At 36.3% G+C, this 12,634-nt stretch overlaps 1 protein-coding gene across 2 annotated transcripts in view; it reads right to left on the reverse strand.

Moving 5' to 3' along the window:
- The window catches only part of SOX6 (SRY-box 6), a 715,392-nt gene that overhangs the window by 558,483 nt on the left and 144,275 nt on the right, over positions 1-12,634 (reverse strand). For both annotated transcript variants that reach the window (XM_018059595.1, XM_018059594.1), the window contains exon 2: positions 11,942-12,014. The gene's annotated coding sequence lies outside the window, so the exon portion shown is untranslated. The remainder of the gene's footprint in view (positions 1-11,941; positions 12,015-12,634) is intronic.

A 12,634-nucleotide genomic window follows, 5' to 3' on the forward strand; every position in this document is an offset into this window, starting at 1 on the left:
ATCAGTGCAACTTACTTAACATTTATTAATTCCTCCTTTGAGCCACACACCGATTTAGACATAGGGACACAAAAAAGAATAAGAAATTTCAATAATTATGTCTAGATTCTAAGGTTCTTGATAGCAGAAACTCCTTACACTTGCATTTGTTTCTAATGCAGCATCTAATGTTCTGTTTTGAATACACTCAGTACCCAGTCTATATTTATGGAGTTGAATTAATTTCCAACAGAAGCTAAACACTCTCCTTGGAAGAAAATATTTGCTGCCAAGAAAAGGATTTACCAAACTGCAAAACTGATTTGCTGCTGTTCAATTGCTCAGTCGTATCTAACTCTTTGCAACCCCATGAACTGCAACACACCAGGCTTCCTGTACTTCACTGTCTCCTGGAGTTTTCTCAAACTCACGTCCGTGATTGAGTGAATTGAGTGAATTGAGTCTGTGATTTTATCCATCTCATCTTCTGTTGCCCCCTTCTCTTCCTGCCCTTAGTCTTTCCCAGCAACAGGGTCTTTTCCAATGAGTCAGGTCTTCGCATCAGGTGTCCAAAGGACTGGAGATTCAGCAAAGCATCAGTCCTTCCAGTGAATATTCAGGGTTGATTTCTTCTAGGATTGACTGGTGTGATCTCATTTAAAGAGTTTTCAGAGGGCAACTTGGACATCACATTGACCACTGTTATACCATCCAATGTGAAGACTCTAATGGCTCAGATCACTCTTTACTATGATACTAACTTGTAAGTAGGCCAGACTGCTTCAGATGATAGATTCTCAGATGGTCAGAGCTTCCAAGAGGCTTCACATCACAGAAATCTGTTTCTTATACCCTCCTTGGGAATTTATATAGGGCTCTTTAAGTTGACATCAAGATTTAAGTACAATTCAATATACCTGGGAGATACATAATTCCTGTTTGAACTAACCACATCTATACAGCCTTAACAATGTATACTTTCAAGGCTACATAGCATCGCTGAAAGTCTAACTACAATGACACCTTTCACAGTAGGTGGAAAAAATTAGGTGAATCTTGCATTTACTCTCTACATTCTTACATTTCCTCCCATCCTGGAAAACAGATGGAAGGACATAATAAGGCTTTTTAAAAGATGACACTAGGAATAAAAGGAAATTAAATAGTTGATAGTGTCATGCAAATACCAATGTATTTGACGATGATATTTGTAAAGGAAAAATTCAAGCAATAAAACTGAACTAAGTGGAAAGAGGTCACTGCTAAATGACCAAACCAAGCCCCAGTGCCTGGCACCTGCCAGGATAGGAGCTCCTTGGGTTGGCCTGACTCCTCCCACAAGCAATCTCTAATTAGAGTGACACACATCTTCTCAAGCAAAAAACTCAGCAAGACATGTAACATCAATCACTCTAGCACAAGGATCAAAATTAAGGATCAGTCTCAGAAGAGAAAGAAAGAAGTGCATTCTCTTTGTGTAGGAGGAAAAGAAACCCAAAAATCTAGAATATGAAACCTATATTTCTGGAGAGAATTGTTAGCACAGAATGGCTGCACTATTCCAACAGCATGATAAAAAGATGGGACAGCCTTTTTCATGGCATTCAGTCTCAGGGTAAGATGTAAGAGGTCTCAGAATAAGATGTAAACAGGTTTGAAGTGCTCTAAGAACTTAGGAAAATTTTATCAGTTAAGGATATAATCAAGAATAATATTCCAGATGAAGTGAAACCATGCTGATGTTTTCATGGTTGGGAAGAGATGTGATCTGAAATCAAACCAACTGTGTTTGAATCCCAGCTCTGCCCTTTTCTTCCTTTCATTCCTTCCATCTTTCCCTTATCTTTTGTTGTTGTCACTCATTTGTTTATTTATTCAACAAATATCTACTAGGAATTTAGTATGTGTCACACATTGTGCTAGAAACTGGGTGTACAGGTTTGAACAAAATAGTCACGGTATCTGCCCTGACAGGGCTCATAAGTTTAGTGAAGAAAACTATAAACATTAAATAAACATACAAAAACAAGATAACTACTATGAAGGTAAGAAATAAATCAGAATTTAGAGAAAACCACCAGGGGTTTGAGGGATTTGTTAAAAGAATTAAAGATAACAGGTAGAAGAGCCTTACCCAATGCCTAGAACACACAGGTGTTCAACAACACACAGCTGTTTTTAACTTATTGAAAGAACGTGAAAGTGACGTCACTCAGTCGTGCCCGACTCTTTGCGACCCTGTGGATGGTAGCCTGCCAGGCATGGGATTCTCCAGGCAAGAATACTGGAGTGGGTACCATTTTCTTCTCCAGGGATCTTCCCGACCCAGGGATCGAACCCAGATCTCCCGCATTGTGGGCAGATGCTTTAACCTCTGAGCCACCAGGGAAGCTCTGCCAAATACAGACACTTGATTCCTTCCCCTTCCTCTCTTGACAGAGAAACTGGGAAATGTTAGAGCACTGGTGGGTGCTGCTGGGGGACAGTGTCAGTCTGTTCACTCCGGACACTACACACTAATGCACAACTTGTTATCCTACCAGTGCTCTCTATAATCATAACTTTGGTCAATCCACAGCTTTCTTCCAGAATATCTGGATTTCATCTCCTGTTTAGTATCTTTGAGATAATTTATAAATGTTTCCTTTTGGTGGCATGGGATAATTAATCCCCTCTAACCTTAAACCAAACTATTCTCAAGAAACAACCCACATCAAGAACTGAGACAAATACATCTTATGTGGAAGACTTGCCAGAAAAACACAACTGGGGACTTCCCTTCAGGTTGTAAGTACACGGTTGCACAGAATATCTCACTGCAGGAAGACTTTCTGAAAACGTAAAAGTTCTCCTTTTAGACCGTGATATTCCTTTATCTTGTTCTTAGTGAGCAAATACTCAACACGCCTTAAAATCTGATAAAATTCACTTCAGGTTTAGTAAACTGCTGAGTCAATAAAGATTATAATTTCTTTTGAATGATCATCACTTCACAATCGTAAAACTAATTCCAATAGTTCCTCAGTTTCTTTAATTGTATAAAATAAATGAGAGTGCTCTTAGTTCATATAAGAAACCCACTGAGGATTCTTTAGTCCTTAATCCAAAAGGTGACCTTGCATACAACTCAAGGAACACATGTTATGTATCATTTTACAGCTGGCAAGCAGCATACATACTAATTGAAAAGAAACTATCTCTAATTGAAAGAAAGGATAGAAAGGATGGAGGGAAAGAAAGGAAAAGAGGAAAGGGATGTAGAAGGAGAAAAGAAAGGAAGATGCATCACACTAAAAGTCACTGTATAGAAGTGTGATTTCAAGGAGTTTGCCAATGTCCAAAACTAAAAGCATCATATAGCATAATGGAAACCTACTTCATGTGATTCTTTGTCCTAGAAGACACAGGGATGCTACTTGGTCATGGTTACCATGAGACCTTTCTAAAGGTCTCCCATGCAAAATACAAAGTGTGATACATAAATGATTATTTTCATATATATCCATAGTAATCTTTACCCAGATAAAGCAAAACTGTTCTCATTGTTTCCGCGACCCCCCCCCAACCACCACCGCACCCCACCCCAGGGAGGTAGCTATTTCCTAAAATTCCTACTATTGTCCTCAGAATGCACTGAACTGAAATCAATAAAACTGAAATAATTATGGGGGTGGGGGTGGACTACAGAACCCCTTTTAAATTACTATTGTCAGATCCAAACAAATATTTCCACATCTTGAAAAATCAATCCCATTTTATGATTTTATAAAAATCTCCTATTTCAGTCATTTCCTATTTCACTAATTTCTCTCCTTTTTTCTCTTCTTCTCAATTATTGCAGTAAAATTGGAGGGAAGGGTATTTCTTCCATTTGTTCAACCATATCTTCTCCTCAGAAAGGTCCAAACCCTCAAACTTTTTTGAAACTCAGCTCTCTAGTTTATATCCACATTTTCCATGCTTTACTTTCTCAGCCTTCCCCCAGATATTGCCTCGCAGCTATCTATTCTGTGCCTGCAAGTCCAAGAAAAAATTCTCTGTAACTATCACAAAATCAATAGCGGCTTCCACACACTGCCACTATGAGGGACCAAGCCCAGAATCTCCTAAAGTTGTCAATCATTCAATGACTGTGCACTTGATACTTGCTATATCAGGTATCAAGTTATGTGCAACAATCTCACCTTAACCATTCTAATTGATGATGCCATATATATGTAATAATTGGAAGAAAAATTACATTCACAAGAGAACAACATCTGTATTTCTTCTATACGACGGTCAGTGAAACTCAGAACACAAGTGGTAATAATTGAAACCAAGTCATAGGCTTGTTGGAGAAGGCAATGGCACCCCACTCCAGTACTATTGCCTGGAAAATCCCGTGGACGGAGGAGCTTGGTGGGCTAACGTCCATGAGGTCGCTAAGAGTCGGACACGACTGAGCGACTTCACTTTCACTTTTCACTCTCACGCACTGGAGAAGGAAATGGCAACCCACTCCAGTACTCTTGCCTGGAAAATCCCATGGACGGAGGAGCTTGGTGGGCTGCCGTCCATTGGGTCGCTAAGAGTCAGACACAACTGAGCGACGTCACTTTCACTTTTCACTTTCCTGCATTGGGGAAGGCAATGGCACCCCACTCCAGTACTCTTGCCTGGAAAATCCCATGGACGGAGGAACCTGGTGGGCTGCCGTCCATGGGGTCACTAAGAGTCGGACATGACTGAGCGACGTCACTTTCACTTTTCACTTTCCTTCATTGGAGAAGGAAATGGCAACCCACTCCAGTGTTCTTGCCTGGAGAATCCCAGGGATGGGGGAGCCTGGTGGGCTGCCGTCTATGGGGTCACACAGAGTCGGACACGACTGAAGTGACTTAGCAGCAGCAGCAGCATAGGCTTGTTACCAGCTGCCATAGCTTTAAGAAAAAAATAATCTACAGTCTGCCTAATGTAGGCAGTTATAGGGGTACAGACTTGGAGTCTATTGTTGCTAATGCTTAATTATCTACTATAGGTGAGTCAAAAAGGTAAAAATAATAGAGTGTCCAACATACCATTTTGTTGTATTTGTGCTTTCCAAAGGTATAAAAGAGCTCAAAGGTGAAATAAAAATAGAAAATCTGCTTTTATTAATGAATTAATTCACTTGAGCTTATATAAAACTGTGTGAGCTGAAAAGAAAGAGAACTAACTCCAGTAAGTCTGTATTCAGAGAAAACTCCACCCACATAAACTCTCCATAACAAATCAATTTTTAAATCCTTAGTTAGTGATCATCTTTTTTCCTCTTGAAAGTACTTGCTAAGCAAATAATAATACAAACAAGAATTTTATCATGTGGATAGACTTTTTGACTGATTAAACACTAAGGATAAGTCTTTTTTGCCGGTCATTGATGGGAGATAATGCTTAGGAAATTAACCTTTTTACGTAATAATTGCCTTGCATCTTTGAAAAACTCCAGTAAGAAATATGAAGAGAGAGAGGCAGAGAACAGGGCACAAGGAAAAGAGAGATGAAGGAAGGGACAAAGAGAATGCAGAAAATGTTTGTATCTTTACTGGAAATATTTCACTTACATTTTAATCTTTGGCACTAGCAAAAATTTGGTGAAATGACAAGCATTTATACCCATACTCCATGATAACATAAAATATGTATTTCAGATAAAACTATGTGATGAAAGTTATATAGAGAGACAAACGTACAACAAAATGCACTAGATTTTGTTGATTATTCAATCTTTACAAACTGAGTAGTTGCTAAAATATTTCTAAATGCTTGAGTAAATCGGTGGTTTTATTTTTTCCTGAATTATAAACATGACAATATTTCCCATCTTAAAGATTACTGTATTACAGAATAATAGCTAGTTCAAATCTGTTCATAATTAGTACATTTATGGACACTCCCTTGCTTCCCTGTATTTGAGACCACCACTCAGTTCAAATTATGGCTTTATTTCCCCTTCTCCATATGTACTTAATTCCTTTAAATATTAACAAAGTGTATGCAAGAATACTGGAAGATGATAAAGCCTATCTTCTTGGTTATAAACAAGTTCAGAAAGCAGCTTTTGGGGGGAATATTCACATTTATTAGCTGTTCTTAGCAAACTGCCCTCAAGCCCCACATTGTTTCCAATCTCAAGTTAAGAAGAATTTTTCTCCAATGGGCACTGAATCACTTTAATGTTGACTCTTGTGCAGCTCTACTCCACCTTCAAATGTAGCCAGTAAATTCAGCTTTACTACAGTTCTATAAAAATGTGAAAGAACCATAATAGCATCTAAAAAAGAGCTGTTGGCACTATATTAGTTTAGAGAAAACCCTAAACTGAATACTAATGCAAAATTTAATGATAGTTTGCCTAGTTACCAAAAGAGTTACAATAATTATTTTGCCATAATGTAAAATTATCTTGAAGGCATCTGAGAATATTACTGTGTAAGATACAGAAAAAGTCCCCGAAGTGTCATTGTTCTCATGAGGTCTTTCAATGTAAATAAATCATCGACATATTATCTTCACTGAAACACTGTCCTCTGATTAGAGGATTGCCTTAATGAGTGCAGAAACATTATAAAGAGACCACTCTGCTTCTTTAGTAAGTCAGCTTCCTTGATTGACATCCAGTATGGATCCACCTCACCCCAAATTCTACTTTACAGCGAATATCGTGATTGTGAGGTTCCAATAAAACATTCAAACAGAATCAATACAGTTTTACTTCCCTTTTCCCTTATTATCACAGCCAAGTTTTTAGAGTTGAAAAGGAAACCAAGATCAAATTTAGATACGTTGTTTGAAATTAGCAAAGATGAAACACTTCAGTGCCAGACAAAAGCCCTGATTTTAAGAGTAGGTTTTTGCCTTCCCTGAAATGCCTAGCTCAGGCAGTGTATTTTTATGACTGCAGATATTGGCATGTTTCACATTTAAGATTATGACACACCAACTTATTTTGAAATTTTTAAAATCCTCCACTGCACATGTTTCAAGTGCTTCATGACTATCACTGATAATTGAGCAATTAACTCGAAATTACCAAATGTGCTGTGATGGCACAATATGTAGTAAGTAACATGAAAAAATAAAGAGCAGAGGAACTTAGTACAGTGAAAAAAATTAATAAAGGGTAAAATAGGCCATAATAATAATAATAGTACTGAGTAAGTTTTAATGGTCCCAGGTCTTAGTAGTTTAATGGTGCCAGTAAAATGGTTTAATCAAATAAGTCCAGAGTATTACAAATTTTTAGAGCAGTTTATTCTGGTGCTACAAAAAGGAAGTTTCTTTCTAAATGGTCTTGTGTAATAAGTACACAGGGATTCGTCCAAAAAGTAAGTGTGGGAGTTTCATTAGACAAAAAGGGCAAAACAATTAGGTTAAAAATCCTGACAGGCAGGTTGTTAAGAAGCACAAACTTTCAAAAAAATAGATGCAAAGTTTTCCTTTAAGATAGACAAACTAAAACTCTAGAGCTAAAGATGATTCTAGAAGTCATCAAGCTATTGTGAACATGTTTGCAAATCAAAAATTAAGATACATGGCTTGACATCAAGAAGAAGGATGAAACTATACTAGAAAAATCAGAATGCCTCTTCACACTGTTCATCTCATCAACATCTCTAAAACTTGGCTTTTCTGGCTAAAACCATAGTATGACCATGAAGAGTAGTTCTTGAGTACTTAAATATAGCCAGTGAAGCAAATTCCATAAACCTAAATCCTACCTTATTTCGGAGGCAGGCCATCTTAAAAGTTTGCAAGAAAAACCAACAATTTAGAAAGTGAGAGAGTGAAAAGAGAATCAAAGTGCAGCAAATATAAGGGCAATATTTAAAAACCTTTTTTTCTCAAAATTCCATCAACATTGTTCAAAAACACCACTAGGAGATTAAAAATAGACCAGGCTGTCCTTTCAGGTATAAATTAGAAACAGAAAGTGGAGAGAATAGAAAGAACAAGTATCTAAGGGCATCAGTATATAAAATTTAAAAGCTTAAAATGTAATGGATATACACATTCAAATTAGCAAACTGTTTTCAATTAAAGTAGATTTCTGGCCACAGTTCACAAATGTATAGTAGCTGTATGTATTAATGTAGATACTCCAAATGTCAGTATATTTCTAATTAACATGAGCACACAACTGTAAAACTGAGAAGGCACAATTTTAAATTCCTTACATTCCTGGCATTAATGCTTTCATGGGGCAGCTCCCGTTGTCATGGAAAATGGCATTCAAGCCCTATTTGTGGATTTTCACAGCTCATCTTTTTTATTTACCTGCTCTATGTCAAGATTAGCCTGGAATAATATTTTTAAAGATAATGCACTTAGACCTACTTGTCCTTAAAATCACAGATGTTCTCACTGAAGGAGCTTTGGTCTGGGCTATGCTCAGTTTGAAACAAATTTCTCTCCATTTTAAAATACCACAAAGAGATGATTTCGTGATTCTTTTTGTTTGTTTCCTAAAAATCTATGCAATTCAAAAAATTTCAGCTGAAACATAGCATGTGGAGTTTGGAAATAAGGGGATAGGAAAATGCCAGGGAGGAGCAAACGATCCAGGAACATGAGGAAATAAAGCGGTAGAAGGCTCTCTACAATCTCCTCCCTGACTTACTCTGCTTGCACTTTTCAAAAATATTTGTACAGCAACCAAGTAGAGACTAAGATAGTGATCAAACAAGAGAAAGAGACCTACAATACTCTCTGAAGAGGATAGATTGGTGTTATGGAAAAAGCACTAAATTTATACTAAATCCCTCAGTTTGAGTCTTGCTACTTTGCAAAAATTAGGATAATTCCTACTCACCTCAGAGTTTTATGAAATTTAACCAATTAAATGTCTGCAAAAGCAAGTGTTATACCAAATTAAGATATTGTTATTATTAACTGAAGCATGGGGCTAAGCAATAATCATTTTTTATACTAGACAATAAAATAATTTTGGATCTTGCTATTAGAAACCATGAACAGAGACAAATTTTATAAAAAGGGAATTTGCTAGCAAATTTCTAAAAAGAGTTGGGAATCTGAAAAAGCAGATCTATCTCTGTTTTGTTGTTGATGTTTTTCACCAATCATTAACATGCAAAACAAGGTCTTCTTATACAATGCCTACTTTGGGGAAAGGAAAAAGTGGCTTTATTTTTAAAAAAGAAAAAAAAAACTAGAATAAAATGCTTTCAGTTTCTGAAAAGATAACAGTTTTCCTTCTCAGTGTTTTCTTACTCTAACCTAGGTAGTAGATATACGTGGGTAAGATTCTAATCGGTTCTCACACACCTTTGGTGTGGTCTATTCATTATAGATGTGCAAAACAATATCCCACCTTTCTTATCTCACAGACCAGCTTCTGCACACCTTATTAGGAAACCTTCCCATGGCCATGAGGTATAACTTTCTGCCTTAGATCATGTAGCAAATAAGCAGTTCCAAAATGCGGAAATTAAAGTTCCTAAAAGAAGCCACTGTCACTGATCCCATTTGCTTGTTTTTAGGGTAAACTAAATGAATGTTTAGCTGGCTCAACATTCAGTGTAAGTGGTAGACAGTTTCTGCAATAATTAAAAGGAAATGCAAGCATTCTGGATGCCATGTTAATTTTATTTGACTTATCTTAGCCATGGTATCCTGCTACATTTCTTTAATAAGAAGGTTCCACAGTCAGAAGGGAGGTGGCCCATAGCAAAGCTTGAGACCACTGACCAAAGAAACAACAAACTCCATAGCCTAAACTATTGTATAGAAATTCTCAAGTCTGGAAAACAATTACTTTAGGCATATGTGATTACTATGACTTTTACTTAAGTTATTAGACAAAATCTAATTAATCTGACTAGAAGTCTTTTGAGTTTTGTTTTTTTTTTTAAGTTGAACACCAGAAATAACCACATGAAAACTATACCCACATGCCCTTTCTATTTTTAGCCTCTCTCCTTTGTTGTTATCTAGTCACTACGTCTTTTTGTCTCTTTTGCAACCTGTGAACTGTAGCCCACCAGACTTCTCTGTCCATAGGACTTCCCAGGCAAGAATATTGGAGTGGGTTGCCATTTCCTTATCCAGGCAACCTTCCCAACCCAGGGATCAAACCCAATTCTCCTGTGTTGGCAGGAGAATTCTTTACCACTGAGCCACCAGGAAAGCCCTCTCCCTCTGTTAGGTCACAAGAAAAAAGTCTCAACTAATTGGATCACCTCTGTTCAAAGCTAGTCTATGTATATCTGGTCGGGGGATTGTAGGAGAGGAGAAGCGGAAAAGTCAGGAAATACAGCCTTGAGGTGATGAGAAATGTAAACTCTATTTTAATTAAGACCATCCTGGTTGAAATCCTGGTAATTATCTTATGTTGGCAGCTTTAAATAATTGATCATCCTAAAAACTTACTACAAGAAATGACTGAATGATATGAGAAAAGGGAGAAAGGAGGTAAAAGAAAGGATAAAGCAACAATGACAGGATTTGTCAAATTTATTTTGACAAAGTTCAAAATTATTTCCCTCCACTCAGATTTCTAATAGGATAAGCTCAGCTCCTTGGAATCATCCTTTTTCTCAAGAGCCCTTCAAAGATACTTTACATTTCTCCATTTTCTTTGCCTCCTAATCCTCACTATGATACCTTGCAGAAATTGAAAGCTTATATTTAATCCAAATGAACCATGGAGTTTAATATTTTGTGTTTTACATGAGAATTAAGTCTACAAATAATAAAATGTGAATTTATAGTCTCATAAGAACAGCATCTTATTTATTCTTAAAGCATTAAAAATATACAAAATTTATTAAACTATATTAAATATTCACATCTAGTTTTTAAGATGGTTCGAAATACCTGCCCCAAATCAATGCTGCTACTGGAAGAAAGGTAAAACTGATTTCAAAGGAATTTTCACTGCTCTCCACCTTAAATACTGAATCACTTAAACTCTAATTTATAATATTACTTTTTTCCAAGTACTTTCCTGGAAGCGTACTGCCTAAAGCTCCTTTATAGGGGTACAGAGAAGCTTCCTCTGTCTTTGTTGTTTTCAAATGTAAAAAACACCTCAGATACCAATGGTTTGCAACAATGTACATGTATAAATCCCTGGAGGAGAAAATGTCAATCCACTCCAGTATGCTTGCCTGTAAAATCCCATGAACAGAGGAACCTGGTGGGCTACAGTCCATGGGGCAGCAAAACGTCAGACATGACTGAAGCAACTGAGCACACACACACACATAAATACCTCTTAAACTCAAATTACTTAAATATGATCTTATATACATACAGACATTTTTAATATCTGCCACATACTCTAAACTACGTTTATATTAATAAATATATAACAGTATAAAGTATTTTCATTGACCAAAGTTCATTCAATTTTTTTTTCTTGAAATTGACCTTCTTTCCTGAGAAAAAGTATCTTTGTTCTTCAAAATACCATTTAAAATATAATAGCATTTTGACAGTGGTGAAGAAGGTAGGAGGAATACTTCGATTCTGATAGACATTATACATTCACTAAATGAGTCTTTGGTTCCTTAGTACATAATCTCCTCATGTACTAACAGCTCTTTGAATTCTGTATCATCTCACATCTTTTCAATGAGCACCGGCTCATAGCACTTTTCAAGTCCAGACAACCAGAAGTTATCAGGGTAAATTATTCATGTGTATATAGACTAGCCCCTTTAAGTTAATCCATTCCTACAACTGAGCCCCATCTTCAAATAGTAAGATGCTTATTCCTTCAGTCTATTTTAATTGGCCCTGCCATTGTGTTATTTCACTGAAAATCACAACAAATTGAGGATACTTTGTTTTTTGATATTCTTCTATACTCCTTTTAAGAAAACACTTTTAAAAAAACTAATAATACTTTAAAAACACTGTAACTGTTTCATTACACAAACAGAAGAGTAATAAGAATAATAAATGAACCAATACTTACAAATACGCACAAAACAATCAGCCCCAGCACCCAGAAATCACTGGTAAATTGCTTTTGAATTCATGAAAGTGACCTGAAAGTTTAGAAAAAAAACGAAATGAAAAAGGATTGGTAAATTGTATTTACATGATTTATTAAAGAATACATTCTGGCTACAAATTATACTATTTTTAACTCGGGCAGTTGTCTACTCTAACAATTTTTTCCAAGATAATACCAAAAGAAACAATTATTTCATTGTTCGTCACTGAAGAATACAGCATCTCCATTACGGCTTTTAAAATATTGTCAGTAATAAAGTAGGTGTTTAAAAATATGAATAAGTAAAAACAAAAGCAAGAAAAAGTTTAAGGCAATAAAGGCTTACAAGTCACATTTGAAAAACACGATTAATTTAGGTCTGCAAGTGAAAATGAATTAGCTTCACAGAAGATAACTTGGATATGTCCAACAGAACATAACTCGTAGGTAGAATAAATAAGAAAAGATGCAGTTTTGGTTCTACCTAAGATGTGGAATCCATTTAGATGCTTAGGCTATATACAAGGCATTCTGTATGAGCCACAATTCAATGCAAAATTCTTTTCCTTGCACACACTTTAGTTCTGGCTGAAGAGGTAACAGATGCAACTCAAACACACAGAGCTAGCCTTGTAAAAAGTTTTAACTAGCACAATGACTCACTTTATGCCT

Source organism: Capra hircus, chromosome 15 (assembly GCF_001704415.2).
Source record: "Capra hircus breed San Clemente chromosome 15, ASM170441v1, whole genome shotgun sequence".
NCBI classification, from domain to species: Eukaryota; Metazoa; Chordata; class Mammalia; order Artiodactyla; family Bovidae; genus Capra; species Capra hircus.